Consider the following 13948-nt stretch of genomic DNA (forward strand, 5'->3'; position numbering starts at 1 on the left):
ATTTTTGGAATTGATTTTTGTAGCTTTGTATAGTCAAAAATCTAAAGTTGTTAACTTATTCTAGTTTTAAGGCGGATAAATAATTCATTTACTGAAACAAAAGTACCATTTTTAAAGATATCATTTAAGTATATAATACCACTTTTATACCAGTCTTCATAAAATAACATTTTCTTTTCAAAAACAATATCTTGATTATACCATAAAATATTTTCGTCGACATGTTTCTGTGTCTGACATTCAGCTGATGTGTATTTTTGTATAAGGTACCATGCATGTAATATTTCTATGTAAAAATTAGGGACATTTCTAACTTTTAAAAGATTTAAAGTATAATCAGTATAATTGCGATTTAGCAGTAGATGCAGCCCTCCAAAACAGTCAAACCAATGTTTACACATATCTTTCCAATTTCCTGTTGTATTATCTAAAAACATCCCAAGCCACTTTAGCCTAAAAGTATTCCTCGTTCACAATAATCCTCAGTAACAATACATCGTTTTACCTTTTCAATTTTACTTTTCCAAAGAAATTTAAATATCAGGCTATTAAGTTTTATCAAAAAAGTAGACGGTATTGTATCAACAATCATTAAATATATAGCTTGACTAATTGCAAGTGATCTAATAATAGTCAGTCTTCCAAACAAAGTCAGGTTTCTTTTTCTCCCGTTATTTAGCAGTTTTTGCATTTTTCTAATTTATTTTGCCAATCTATCTTTAAAGCACACTGCAGATCAGGTGCGATACGATGTCCTAAGTATTTTACTGGCTGATCTGTCCAATGTAAGCCAAAACAAGTTAACGACCATCGTTGACAGGCTGTTCCAATCCAAATCAAGACAGTCTTACAACATCGCCAAAAACCTCTAATTCGATAAAAAATATTTTCAAAATAATTTATATCAGATACATAAAATAAGGTGTCATCTGCACATTGCAACAATTTCAGATCAATACCTTTATCATCAATATCTAGACCTTTGATTTCCTTATTTTCTCTCACTTTATTTGCCATTAATTCTGCGGCCATTACAAACAATAAGGTCGAGAGGGGACACCCTTGGCGTATTCCTCTCAGAACACTAACAGTTTCAGATATAAAATTGTTACCCACTTCTGGAAAACAGGCCCAAAATTAAATTTACTCAGACATTTTTTGATAAAAGTTACATCAATTACATCAAAGGCTTGTATTCGATAATATCTTTAGTAAGTCCTACATTGCAAGCCGCCAGACGACCTCTTATGTAACCGGACTGGTTTTCATGAATAATTTTACCAATTACTTTTTGAAAACGTTTCGCAAGCACTGTTGCAATGATTTTATAATCACTATTCGGCAATGTGATCGGTCTCTAATTCTTCAGCTTTCGGTGATCCCCTTTCTTATATATCAAAGTAATTATTCCTTTCCTTTGAGTATCCGACATTTTCTCATTAGCATAACTCGTTAAGAGCGGCAACTAAAATATCACAGATCTCATTCCAGAACACTTGACAGAATTCCGCTGTTATTCCGTCGGAGCCTGGAGTTTTGTTTTTCTTCATTGCGAATACAGCTTGTTTACATTCTCTGTGGGTTAATAAACCTTCACATATTTTATTTTCATCGTCAGAGAGAGATGAAATATTTTGAGAAAAAATATAATCTTCTGCAGTTTTAACATCAACATCTTCTTTAGTATACAACTTACTATAAAAATCAATGGTTTCTTTCAATATTTCGTCTTGTTTTTCAATAATTCTTTTCCCGTTTCCTGTCTTTAGCTGATTTATGTTTTATCTGCTAGCATTTCTCTTTTCTAAGCTAAGAAAATATTTAGTACTTCTTTATCCCTCTTCCATCCATCTTGCCTTAGCTCTGATACCAGCTCCTTTAGATTCTACTTTATATATATTTTCCAGCTGTTCTTTTATGACCCTATATTCGTTTTCATTATCATTATTTCCACTTTGGTTATCAATACATTTTTGTAACACATTAAGCTTCATTTCTAAAAACCCTTTTCTATTTTTTTGATCTGCAACATTATGTTTACAATATTTTTGTGTAAATTCACGTATCTTTATTTTCAAAAGTTCCCATTTCTGTAGGGGACTCATATTTTGAGAATTCACTGAACTAATAACATCAAATATATTGTTATAATAACAGTCATCAGACAGAACACGACTGTTCAGCTTCCAGTAACCTGGACCCTTTGGAACAGTTTTTGTTTTGATTTGTAAAGAAATTGCGTTGTGATCAGCTCTAATTGATGGTCTGATATCTGTGTTTACAACTCTCCCTAAAAATCTGTTATCGACCAGCCAATAATCTCATCTTGAAGCAAGTTTAGATATTTATTTCTCCAGGTAAACTGATAGTATTAACATTCATTTTCCACCAGATATCACACAATTCGTATTTCTTTAACAATTAATCTACTAAAATTTAGCGGTTTCTTGTAATATAAACGGTTTGTTCCCTGAACATGTCACCTGATACCAATAATCGAGTCAGCAAAGTACCGTAGCGGATTACCCAATGTGGTCGGTTAATATCAGAGCAGAATATAATCTGATAACCTAGGTGATATAGTTGCAATAGTAAGGTACCGGAACTATATTGTCTCCTAGAGTATAGTGATGACCCAGTAAGATACTGAGGAAACAAGTCTTCCAGCGCGCGCGCGCTACTCAGCTTCTGTAGATCGTCGCCTTTAGATTATATTCTGTAACAGTAAGTTGCTGGGAATGCTTGTGCGGAATACGCGTGCGTATTATCATGGAGTGCAGCCTATGCGAAATACATCATGCTCGACCCGCTGTGTAGCGGCGGATCCAAGAGTTTTTTTTTTAAAGGAGGGGCATGAAGTGTTAAATCGGCGTGGGGTCCGGGGCCAAAGGGCCCCGCAAAAAAATTGAACTATAAGATGCTTTATGGTACATTCTGAGGCATTTTTGAATGCGTAAACTGAACATTTATTTGAAAATTCTTGGCTTTTTTTGGAAGGAAAAGGGGGCATTAAAACCCCGACGCTCCCCATGGGTCCGGCCTAGCTGGCAGGGCTAGCTAGCGCGACCCGGCAAGGCTAGCTCTCTGCAGTACGTCCAGGACTGGCGTCGACCGCCGGCGTCCCCGCTAGACCCGGAGAGCTCGCATACCTGCGGCTAGCATCAGATACAGTTTCAGCTGGTCGGCGCAGCTAGCCTTGCCCTGCTGGTGGTTCCTTGTCTTCACTCCAAAAATATCTACAATGTATACCGTAAGTTTTAAATATATAGATCTAGATATTCATCTAAGTCAGAGGAATAATCGATAGAGTCTAATTATAAGGACTAATATTGTTTGAAAACCATTTGCCTTTGTATTTCATGAGACCTAATCTAGATCTAGTCCCAAATATAAACTTTTCTGTGTGTGATTCTATCGTTATTTGTGTGTGTGTGTTGGCAATTTTTCTACGAAAAGTGTTGTACAATCAAAATTCATCCAACTTGAGCATACCAAATTCCACTTCACACTCCTATAATTTCAATGCATAAGGTCTAGCCATTAATTAACCGGTATCGACGTCATAAAACTCATTTCCTATTATCTAGGCCTAGTCTAGTACTTTTCCACACATGCATGTAGATTTCTAGACCGAATTTTCCGTCTCTTTCGTTCGTTAGCCTCTTATATTGGTGTAGGGTCGGCTCTCTCTTTAGAGACGGAAACCGCCTAGATACACATTCCCTTGATAACGCCACGGCCATTTCAGGTCGTAGCGTTTTGCCCCCAAAATCCCCCAAAATGTCATTTTACCTCATGCATGTTAGACCTATATTGTAAATTAGGCCTAGGCTATAATAAATCAGTTCCACTTACCAACTTGAATGAAATAATCAGTTTAATGGTCCCTTTTTAGGAAATTATGGGTCAAAATCGAAATCCATGTTGAAAATCTTTTTCTCTTATTTAATTTCATCTGATTCACACTCACAGTCACAGCTCAAAATCGTGTTGAAAAACTGCAAAAAATGCCCCTTGAAAGCTTGATTTTATTCCATTGCACTTTGTTTCACTAGCGTTTGCGCATCGATAGACTTTATGATAGACTCTGTCTAGATCAACAGAAAATTCAATGAAATTTTGGGCAAACCTTGATAATACTGCGGCTATTTGTGCTGCTCACTCTCCTCATTTGGCATGTTTGGCACTATATAGCCAATGTACTATGTAGGTATTTCATTTTAAATAATTATTTTATAGTCAAGATGACCATATTGTCTACAAATTCTTGACATGCTTGTGAAATATTCCACCACTCATTCAAGGACTCTGCACAGTATAGCCTAACGGTTCATTGTGCGCAATGCTTGCACATGTCTGTAGATTATATAGGCCTACACGATAAAAAACAACAACAATGGTTTATTCACAAAATCAGTAGGGGTGCTGGTACGTGAATAAGCATCGTCCGCATAAACGACAATACCCTCGTAAACGCAGACCATTCGCATCCAGAAAAATAAGGATCATCCACATTTTTGTGAAGGATCCGGATTCCTGATCCGCGCGTTGGTGATGCGAAAAACGAAATCCGCGATGATGCTCCATAATGCATTTTACACTTACGCAGAGACTTTCACTTTTATGAACAATAAATCCTAGGGAAGACGGACAACCCATAGAAAGTAGACGGTGAACTGGGGGTATTTTATTACGCGGAATCCGTTTTTTCGCATTAATTGCCAGCACGCGGATCAGGAACCCTGTACCCGCAGAGCACCGAAGAAGAAAAAACGTCTGTGAAAATTGCAGACTATCCTTATTTTTTTAGGTCGAGACTTGTCCGCGTTTACCAGGATATTCTTGTTTATGCGGACAATCTTCATTCTCAGACCAGTGCCCCTACTGAAAATGGCAATATTCCTCACATCAATTCCACTCTTAGAGAAATAACTTGGCACAAAGTACCCTGCAGGAAGTCAAGCTAGGGCCATGCAAGGACAAGTAAAAGAGCCACATCCATAATTGTAATTTGCAATTATTATTTTTCTTTTTTATAAAGATAGAGAATGATAGGAATAACTCATTGTTAGAAATACACATCACAAGATTTGAAAAAAAAACAAAAAACTATCTATTTTTGTATTTGGGACCATTAAATGGCAAAATGGAATGATGATGCATTATGGAGCAGACAGCATGTTATTGGCCATTAACACATAATAACCAGGATTTTTCACTGAATATTTTGTAGATGGAGTATATTAATTGTTCTTTATGTTATAATTTCATTATATTTTAATCAATCAGATTTTATATGTTTTCATTGAAATGAGTTATCAATGTAATTTTTTTGGGGTAAAATTGTTTCTTAGGATCATACACTGGCCCAACTCTATTTTTGAAGAAAAAAATGTTATTGTTTTGGTAATTACTGTTGTATACGAACAAGCAAAGGGCATATACAGTAGTACACAATAAGCACTGACTTGAACAATTCAGGGAAAGCTATTTATAGTGGAGGGAGGGGGGGGGGGGGGGTAATGATCCTATGCACCTAATTCTGCATCGGTGTAGTACGTGTTGTTATAGGGTTCTATAGACTATTACCCCCCCCCTGGACAATCACCCCTGACAATTACCGCAAAAGGACATTTTACCCCCCCCCCCTCTGAAAACTTAGCCCCCCCCCCCTAAGCCTCAATTGAAGCTGTTATTCAACCCTTACACTGACAGCAGTGATCAAGGTTGACCTCTCAGTCATGAATATAAGCCATAAGGGGGGGGGGGGGTTATACTTTGCACCATACAAGTAGGGTGGTCCTATACACCCAATTCAGCATCCAGTGGTTCCTATCATTTGTGATTTTTCCAAACATTATTTAAGTCAATTTTATAAATTTGCTTGCATCTTCAAATTGGAGTGATCGAATGCCGTTTGAGCAATTTTTTAATTTTATTTTCATATTGCATCTTTTTAATACAAACAGAAAACCTAACATGCTTGAAGATGTAGAAGATCCTCGCTATCCATCCACCTTCGCAGCTTCTTTTGCCTCACAATTACCTCTGTCACAAGCCCTATCAAACACCGTGCCTGATTATGGTGCAGCTGACAGCACTGGGGATACTTTGCCTCAATTGAAGCTGTTATTCAACCCTTAGACACAACCACTTGCCTGTTAATTACCTGCTATGAAAGAAATTACATATTGTGGTAAGTACATCGAAGCAGCAATGGATGTGGGGCTGTCTCACTAACAGCAGTGATCATGGTTGACATACTCTCAGTCGTATAATCATCATGGGCGGGGGTCATACGTTGATGCTATACAAGTAGCATGATCCTATACACCTAATGCTACATCCAGTGTTCCCATCATTTGTGATTGTCCCAGAGATTAAGTCAATTTTATAAATTTCCTTGCATCTTCACATTTGAGTGAATTTTCTTTTAGCATGGGGCATGGGGGGGGGGGGTGGTCATACTTTGATGTCATACAAGTAGCATGATTCTGTACACCCTATTCTGTTTTAAGTTACGTTTATAAATTTGATTACATCTTCACATTGATTTGAATGCTAGCTGTCATAAAATTAGTGTAATTTCATGTTAATATTGCATCTATTATGAACAGAAACCAAACATGCTTGAAGATGTAGGAGATCCTTGCTATCCATCCACCTTCGCAGCTTCATTTGCCTCACAATTGCCTCTGTAACAAATCCTATTAAACACCGTGCCTGCTTATGGTGCAGCTGACAGCACTGGGGACACTTTGCCTCAATTGAAGCTGTTATTCAACCCTTAGACACAACCACTTGCCTGCTAATTACCTGCTATGAAAGAAATTACATATTGGGGTAAGTACATCGAAGCAGCAATGGATGTGGGGCTGTCTCACTAACAGCAGTGATCATGGTTGACGCACTCTCAGTCGTATAATCATCATGGGCGGGGGTCATACGTTGATGCTATACAAGTAGCATGATCCTATACACCTAATGCTACATCCAGTGTTCCCATCATTTGTGATTTTCCCAGAGATTAAGTCAATTTTATAAATTTCCTTGCATCTTCACATTTGAGTGAATTTTGTTTTAGCATGGGGCATGGGGGGGGGCATACTTTGATGTCATACAAGTAGCATGATTCTGTACACCCAATTCTGTTTTAAGTTTCGTTTATAGATCTGATTGCATTTGACATTCTTGATCATGTACGATATCCTCGCTATCCTTCCACCTTCACAGCTTCTTTTGCCTCACAATTACTTCTGTCACATACAAGTCCTAACACCATGCCTGCTTTTGGTGCAGGGAGCCTAAAGGGCATTTCCAATTTCCTTTGGTTGTTGCCACTTTTTTTTTTAATGAATGCGTTTTAAGCCTTGTAATTGCGATATCTTAGTAATCATTTGAGGTATGAACTTCAAACCTGCTAATAGTACATGTATGTATCACTTTAGGAAGACAATCTGATTATATTTTGGGGTAAGTAGGTCAAAGGTCACATAAGGATTTCTCTTTATGCCAATAGAAAAAACTCTCACATTGTTTAATACAGATAACGTTATAGAATTTACACAATGGAGGGATTTTATTTTTTATTTTTTAATCTCTGAAACCCCAAACTGTACAAAATCCAGGAATGAAAATTTAATCTTATGATACTTTGATCTCAAGATATATGTTTTGGCGGACCCGCCTCCCACTAGCATAGAGTGTTGAAATAGTCACACACTTTTTACAGCAAACGTTATTGTTGAGGCATAACATAAACTGTTTTGCGAGAACGTGCAGTTTTCTTCATGTTGGACTGTTTTCAAGATATGTAATTTTCGATCTTTACCAATTAGTATTGCATCTGTTGGATCATTTAGAAGAAACACCTACTTATGATATTCATATTAATGTTTAAATGTGCCACATTAATCTGTACAAAGTAAAAAGGGTATTTATTCAAGATTAAAATGATAGTGTTTAAGCCTATATTATACACTATTTATTTTAAAAAAAAATCAGTAATGTGAAGATAAGTTGAGGCCAGCAGTCTGCAATACTTTGAAACAGATAAAGTCCTGCAAAGGAAACAAAATAGAGCCTCAAGCACGTAAGGAAATTTGTGTCGAAGTGTTGAAATGAAAAATTATCTTACAGTAGTCTGATTGGTGTCCCTTTTTTTATCTCCTTTGCAGCTTTGCTCAAGCTCAACATCCGTTATTACATTATTCCTTCACTTTTTATCAAAATTTAATGAATTTTTTCTTTTCTCTTTTGTTTCTTTTATTTGATAGAGCTACTAGCAAAGGAACAACTTCAACACTGCATCAAATGGCTCGACCAAAGTTATCAGTGGAGCAATATTCACCTGGTTTCCCCAAAACAAAACAGCACATCCCAAAGAATGGTGAACTCCAGTTGAAAAGACATGCGATTTTGAAATAACCATGGTCATTTCAGACATCTTGCGGGAGAATTAAAAGGGGCAAGAACAGTCAGTGATTTAGATACATTTTACCATCAGGAGCATTCACTGCATTGCACAGTATGTAACTGAATAGTTGGAGAGAAACTGGACTCTGTGTAACTATACTAGACATGACAAGTACAGAAGTACTAGCTAGTAATGGACAAGGAATTTTACTCACGTGAGCAGTTCAAAACCAAATCCAAGTAAGTTTTCCTCAAGTGTATCCAACCAGCCCTTCAAATGCTGCACCTAGACCACAAGGCCATCCAAAACTGCACCACTTCGACAATTCTGGGAGTTACAGTCAGATCTCAAATGGAATTTCCAAGTGTTTGATATGATATCAAGTGCCGGCAAGCGACTATACATTTACGACATCTCAGAGTATCATGTGAAGATCTAGCAGACATCTTCTCGACATATATCCGATCTTCGCTAGAATACGCTTCTCCAGTTTGGTCCACATCAATTTCCCGAACAGTTATCTTGCAGTCTGAAGAAAGTGCAGAAACGTGTCTGCTGTATTATCCTTGGATAAGAACAGTTGTATGAAACCACTCGTTTCTCTCCAGAGTCTAACTTCTTGCCGTCTTGCCCTTCTTGAATCCTTTTCTCTCAAACTGTTTAAGTCATCACGAGATCGAATTATGTTCTATCGCCAACTCGTCGCCAAACCTCTTGCCATGAACTATGAAACTCTCTACACATAACTATACCCTATTGTAGAACTGAGAGACACCGCACTTCAATTATTCCCTATATCGTACAACTCCTTAACAACCAACTGTGATTTTAATTATCTTTGTCATGTTTGTATTTATTTATTTTTGCTTACCATATTATTGTTTTTCATTCTTCTCTTTTCCATTCTTCATTCTTTTATCCTCCCCTCTCATGTACTTTTTCTCCTTCTCTCTAAATCAGCAATTAAAGTACTTACATGCATTATGATTATTATTACAATTTTGATTAATTACAAAAGAGTCATCTCAGAATGAAGTATCTTTTTAATCAATCTTTTTATTCATTATGTTTAGCTTGTATTTAGGTTTTTCACACCAATTAACCAATGTATCGGTTATTACAGAATTTTGAAATCACAATTATAGGCAAGTATTTTCTGAGGAGAGGGTGGTGTTGACTTTTTGTGACTGCTTTTATTTGTGTTTGCGATGGGATTTCATTTCTTTCATTACCCATTGTCGGTTTAATTCAAAACTGTATGAGTTTTAGAGCTCAATAAGTAATAAGTCTTATTTAGGTATCAACAAAAGCTTATACTCTGAACATAATTGTTTAAATATAAGGTTATACTATTTACAATTGCTATACAATTTCTTTTTGGAGCATTTTTTGGGTACTAAAGTTCTTGCTAGATGTTAACCCAATTAAGCCATGCGTAAACAATTTTCAATATTATTATTCTACTCAAAGAAAAGAACGGGGTGATTTTTTTCCTATTTGTATACCTTTTTTCCTGTGTTTGGTACTAAATTTGTCATTACAGGAAATATATATTTTTGAAGTCATTGCCAATTTTCATGAGTTCGGCTCATGGTCAATTTTAGTTGAATTGCCCACATTCAAATGTATACAATTCTTTAAAATCATATTGATTTTATTTTGGCATGTATTCTTTGGTAGCAAAAATACACCCATCACATTAGGTAATTAAGCTAAGGGTAATTGCTGGTAAATTTTCGAATTCTCTGGTGTGCAAGTTTTATATAATCTCTCTATCTTTTATGAGGGAAAAGGTTAAACAAATACCTACAGTCTTCTCAGAAAATACATAGTGCATGTACAGTGTAAGTTTAACTTAAATAATTGATATTCCTGTTATAGGCAGTTTAAGACTTTTCAACTGATATCTTGTCATGATCTTGGTTTTTGATAATTAATCGGTAGTGTTAATAGTTTAGCATGGGTTGAGTTACTGAGAGGGCACTGATGTCATGGGGGGGGGGGCTGCTGCTCTTATTAATTGAATTAATTGTTTAGACAGATAACTGGAATCTCAAGTTGGAGCATATGTGGGAGGGGTCGATCATGTTGCATTCCTTTACTTTTCTTTTCACTCCTTGATGGGATGTCACATATCATTTCAGATACCCCTCCCCCCCCCCTATAGGTATTCCTCTCAAGCAAATCAATCGATAGAGGAATGTGTAATTGGGTTAGTTCAGCAATTACATAATGATGCCTTTTGTCTCAAATTTTCAGACTTGTTGGATTGGTAAGAAAAGGATCTTAAAGTAGTGTAGTTATTTTGGCTCTATGTTCTCCAGTTTCGCTCTGATGAGTGCGAGGTTATGTCTTTTGTATGTCTTTTTTGAGAGGCATGTGCATTAGTCTTTTCTCTCTTTCATAGTATCAACTTGTATTGACATCTTTATATTAATTGCAATCATGAGATGTGTAATAACGAGTACATTTGTAGGTTCTATTATAATTTGTTTTTTTCTTTGGTGATGGATCCTTTCTCTGAATGCAATTTGTACTTTATTTGCCTGTATAAACATCTATGTGTTTTTACATTTGTTGTTGTTCAGCTACCCTAAATACCCGACGTTATATTATTACCAAGAATGTGTTTCTTCTAACAATATTGACAGAAGAATTATATCTTTAATAAACGATTTTATCAGTATTGTACTACATGTACTTCAAACTGGATGAGATTTATTCTTTTGCAATTTCATGTCTTTGAATTGTTCGTTTGTGCCATTAAGTCAGTGTAGACAGACGCGGATCCACGTGGCGATTTTTCCGGCCCTGCTCCCCCCCCCCCCCCCACCCTCTAGTCTAAAAAAAATGTTTAAAAAAATAGGATAATAACGTAAATGTAACCTTTTTTTAAACAAAAACAAAAGCGGCGCCCAAAAATTTTTAAAAAATTTCGCCCACACCAAAACAAAATATTACACCCCCCCCCCCTGCGTATTCACCGACTGGATGAATCGCTGCTAAATATTTTCTCACGAAGTGGGCCCAATATATTAAAAAAATATATATGTGCTCTTACCCCCCCCCCCCCCCCCGGCTTATTCACAGCCGGCTGAGTCGGCGCTAAATTTTTCCTCTAAAACTGTACCCAAAAAAAAAAATGTGCTTCTACACCCAGCCCCCCCCCCCCCCCCCCGCGTTTTTTCATTTTTCACCGGCCGGCTTAGTCGGCGCTAAATTGTTTTCTCAAGATTTGCCCCCCCCCCCTCTTTTCGCCGGCTGGATCCGCTCCTGAGTGTAGACGCCACATACTTTAAGTATAATGGCTGCCAGCTGTGCCTTGGTGTGATTAAGAGAGACTTGATGTGAAATGGGTTGTTGAGATTTGGAGAGGGGAGTCCTGGTCCATCATATTACGAGAAACCGGTAGGACGCCGCTAAAATAAAGTAAAAATATTTGGACTAAGGGCTGTGAGATTCCGAGAAAAGTAAAACATCTGCTCAGAGCTAGATTATATTCTGGATCTCCACAGAAACATGATAGCTGTTCAAAACACATCGGTGTTCTCTACTCTATGTCGCAAATTGGGAACTAGAAGGGCATTGATATAACCCTGTGATTTCACTGCATGTCATGAAAACCCTTATGTAACAACAAAATCAAAAAACTATATTCTAGGGCCAAAATTGTCAAGCTTTTCATTACAATGCTGCCCCTCATCACTCATACAATGTACATTTTATAAACTGATGCACAATATTTTGTCAAATACTATTTTTCACATTTTCCTGCAATGCCCCGTTAAAATTAAAATTACATCTATGATTTAAGACATTCAATATATCTTACTAAGGCAATTCTACTGAATGTATGGGCATGGCTAAATTTTATTTTCAATAATCTATAATCATTTTTTGTAATTCTCCTTGATAAATTTCCTAAATTGTTACACGGTTTTAATATAGTTTGTAGATAATCCGTCTTATATTTAAAAGGGGGCAGTGGCTACAATTAGAAGCCTCCATTGACAAAACATGGCACACATATTAAGAACAATGCGCTATTTAAGCACATTTTCCGTTTAGGGACAAACATTTGAATCCAATCAGTTGTAAGACCAATTTGAAAGAAGGTTGAATGCACACGAAAGGAATCTAGCTGAAAGAAACCTCTATATTGACCAGAAAAAAAGCTGACATAAAAGTAAAGTGCAATATTATTAGGTACGTCGATACGAGGATAAAAGCGAGGGCGCTCTTCAAAATAGATTAGGTTAATTAATTTTTAAAATATGTTTTTAATGTAACCGTGTTTCAAAATTGATTCTAAAAATATGTAATGGCATGAACTATCACTCTACAAAGTTTGAATCATCAATTTAAAGCGCAAGACAAAAAGTTGAACAAAGTACCTAAACAGGACAATAACACCATCTCGAACTATAAACCTTCGTACATACACATTTTTCCATTCAGGATGGATCCCATTTGTGACAGATTGTGTGGAAATCGATTTACACGTCGTGTATTTTACATGCAGGAAAGGGTGTATCACGCCGTTTAATTACGTTTAATTAAAGGTAGAATTTGCGTAGCAATTAGACGAATTCAGATTTTTTTTTTCCTGCCATTTATTTATTATGCAGTTCATTATGCAAAGTTGAACCTAATACGTTATTATGTCTTTCCATAATACTTAGTGTAAAACTAACAAAATTATACACATTATGTGGTGAATATTCTAACACAAGAAATCTATAGAAGATTATAGCTGCAATATGTGACAAATAGATGTAAGAGCTGTTGTGTGTGTAGGGTTTGCCACTGCTTAGTGTGTATGAAACTATTTAAGTTGTATGACTATTGGATATCACGATATTAACAATGTTTATGTATACCCATTTCATGTTAAATAAATCATTCGCATAATAGGAATTTATTTAATCCTGCAGTCGTTTTAGAACAATCAAACCTTGGTATTCATCTATATGGTATAGATTTGGGCTTTTTTGGTTTACCTTGCATAATTATTCATTATCTCCATATGTTTTCTTTTAATGCACCCCCTCAATAAACTTTATTTTCAGCACAATTAACTTTGAGGTATATGCTATTATGTTTCTTGTAAATTGATCCTCAGCATGAGTGTTCAAGCGGTATTAAATCTGGGGCGATGAATTGTAGTTCCGCTATTCAATTTTGTTTTTAAATACATACAAAGTTTTAATTTGAAAAATATATATTCAATGTCTGATCTGGCGAGAGCATAATTTAACCAAAACTGTCAAATGGTGCGAACTGAATTGACTCAGTGACATAAAAGCTCCAAGCCTCAAACATATGGTTTATTATCATTATTGTAAGTTTTTATTGTTGTTATTATTATCATTATTATTACTATTATTATTATTATCGTCATCATCATATATTCATTATCAGTGTTTCTCTAGCTATATACTGACCTTAGTTTCACAGTATAGTCTAATTGAGCTGTACCTCTGCACCATCTAACATTCTTCTGAATTCGACTTAATTGACTTATGAAGATAA

The 13948-nt window shown here is 36.1% G+C and overlaps 1 long non-coding RNA gene across 1 annotated transcript; it reads left to right on the plus strand.

Annotated features, from left to right (window-relative positions):
* Window positions 1-3117: 3117 nt before the first annotated feature.
* On the plus strand, window positions 3118-11148 carry LOC115927435. The gene is made up of 4 exons (XR_004065630.1): window positions 3118-3250; window positions 5970-6196; window positions 6618-6843; window positions 8277-11148. It is a non-coding gene; the product is annotated as an uncharacterized LOC115927435 (long non-coding RNA).
* Window positions 11149-13948: the final 2800 nt, after the last annotated feature.

This window comes from Strongylocentrotus purpuratus, unplaced genomic scaffold, assembly GCF_000002235.5.
Source record: "Strongylocentrotus purpuratus isolate Spur 01 unplaced genomic scaffold, Spur_5.0 spur5_scaffold_20, whole genome shotgun sequence".
In the NCBI taxonomy this organism is placed as follows: domain Eukaryota; kingdom Metazoa; phylum Echinodermata; class Echinoidea; order Camarodonta; family Strongylocentrotidae; genus Strongylocentrotus; species Strongylocentrotus purpuratus.